A 2,514-nucleotide genomic window follows, 5' to 3' on the forward strand; every position below is an offset into this window, starting at 1 on the left:
CCAATTTTTACCCTTGCTGGTAGTGTATAAAATGTCCAATGGCTTCACATTCCCACCAACTTTAGTATTGTCAGTTGATTTCTTTGTTTTGATTTGGTTTGGTTTGGTTTGTTCAGTTAAGCAATTCTGGTGGGTGTGTATTTAAGTTATTGTGATTTTAATTGATGTCTAATAGAATTGAGCACCTTTTCATATATTATTGGTCTTTTTTTCCTCTCTTAAGAAATATCACTCAGATTGCATTCTCTTCCCCTCACTCTCCCAAAGGAAGAGAAAAATGATCGGCAATGGCAAATGGCAGTTGCAGCAAACCATTGCCAAGAGCTAGCTTCATGCTCAGGAAAGAATGCTGCTGTCTGTCCTCATGGTTTTCTGGTTCTTTAGGCATTCAGAAAAACTTCTCCCATAATGATCCCTGAAAGAATAGTCTTTAGATATCCACTATTGGAATTCTTCTGCATTTATTCTATTAATACGTAGTAATTACTTATATATACAGGTCATGAGTCCTATATTGACTATATTTATTACAAATATCTTCTTCTAACAGGTAGTTTGCCTCTTGGCTCATAATGGTGCTTTATTTTTGTTATTATTATTGTAGTAGGAACACTTGATATGCATAATACTGTTAACTATAGGCACAATGTTGTACAGAAGATCTATATAACTTATTCATATTTTATAACTAAAAGTTCATACCAATTGAATGCCCTATATGCCCCTCCATCCATTCTCTAACAATCACCATTCTGCTCTAAGTTTCTGTGAGTTTCACTATTTTAGATATTTGATATAAAAGGAATCATGCAGTGTTTGTTCTTCTGTTGAGACAGGCAGGCAGGCTGGTTTCCTAATTTAATGTAGTTTAGAGAAAAAGAACAAAGCCCTGTACTCAAGCTGTAGCTTACCTAACTTCAAGCCAATCAGCAGCAAAAGAACCAAGGCACTATTTACCACGAGTTCCTGTCATGGGCAGAGGATTTGCCTGGCTAAATTCCCCAGGGCCTTTCCTGCGCAGTTAGACTTAAACTTCACCTTACAGTGACCTCATTTCAATGCTAAAAATTATGCCCAGGGGTGGAGGTTTAAAATGATAATGTAATGTGCTAGGTATGAAGAAGCATGTAAAGCCACTGTTCAAGTGCTAGAGAAACCCCTCCCGGACATAACTGATGAAACTCTTTCCCATACTTCTCTTGAGGAGCAGCCCACCCTTTTCCTTTGGTGGTACTGACTCCCTTGTGCACAAGCTTAATACACTTTCACTTTCTGTCTGCTGCTGTGTCTGGTAATCTCCCTTGATTTCTATCTGGGAGATTTCAAGAACCCAGAGCATGGTGCTGGTAATACTGTGACTGGCTAATTTTGCTTAGCATAATGCCCTTAAGGTTCATTCATGTTGTCACATATGGTAGAATTTCGTTTTTTAAAGGCTGAACAATATTCCATTATATATATATATATATATATATATATATATATATATATATATATATCAGAATGGTTAATTAAAATGTGATTTTATATATATATATATATATATATATATATATTTAAAGAAACCATTCATCCATTGATGGACATTTCCATTTGTCATCTACTAAATATATTCAGAAATTTTGATTGAGATCAGAATGTGTGTATAGACAAATATGGGGCAGGTTTACCATCTTTACAATATTGATTTTCTAATAAACAAATATGGTATGTCTCTCAAGTTAATTACATGTTCTTTGATATCTGTCAAGAATGCTTTGTATTTTTTGTGTGCAGTTGTTTTGTGCATCTCTTGTTAAATTGATTGCTAGTTTTTTGTTTTTCAAAGTCACTCTAAATGGTATTTTAATTTTACTTTCCAATTTTTGTTGATATATTGAATTACAATTAATCTTGTATATTGGTATTATATTCAGTAACCTTGCTAAACTCAGTTAACTAATTATATTAGTTTAGCTTAGTTTTTTTTATTTATAACTAATCAAGTTGTCCACAATTAATGATACTTTTATTTCTTCCATTCTAACTTTTACCCACTTTATTATTTTTTTCTTTATGTACTATCTGGGACTGCAGGACAAAGCTAAATAAAAGTAGTATTAGTGAACATTTATGTTTTATATTAAGTTTTTTAAAAAGTATAATCATGAGATAAATCAGTGTAAACTTTTTTTCTTGTAAAGTCTGTTAGGTTTTGGTAGTAAGGTTATGCTGAACTGACTTCTTAAATGTGGGAGGTTTTCCAACTTTTCTATTCTTAGGATTTTTTAAAATGTATATCATGGGAAATTATTTTGTAGAATATTCTCAGAATACAAAAGTAAGATTGTCATTGTTTGTTTCTCAAGTGTTTGAAGAATTCACAATTGAAAGCCATTTGGGCCCAGAGCTTTCATTTTGAAAAACATTTTAATTACACATATAATTTATTTGATGAAAACCAAAATTTTAAAATTGTTTACTCTTTCTTTTGTCAGTCCTAAAACATGGTGTTTTTCAATAGAAATTTGTACA

At 32.1% G+C, this 2,514-nt stretch overlaps 1 pseudogene; it reads right to left on the reverse strand.

Moving 5' to 3' along the window:
• Positions 1-227: 227 nt before the first annotated feature.
• Positions 228-431, reverse strand: LOC115837677 (annotated as a pseudogene).
• Between the last annotated feature and the right edge of the window lie 2,083 nt (positions 432-2,514).

Source organism: Nomascus leucogenys, chromosome 12 (assembly GCF_006542625.1).
Source record: "Nomascus leucogenys isolate Asia chromosome 12, Asia_NLE_v1, whole genome shotgun sequence".
Lineage (NCBI taxonomy): Eukaryota > Metazoa > Chordata > Mammalia > Primates > Hylobatidae > Nomascus > Nomascus leucogenys.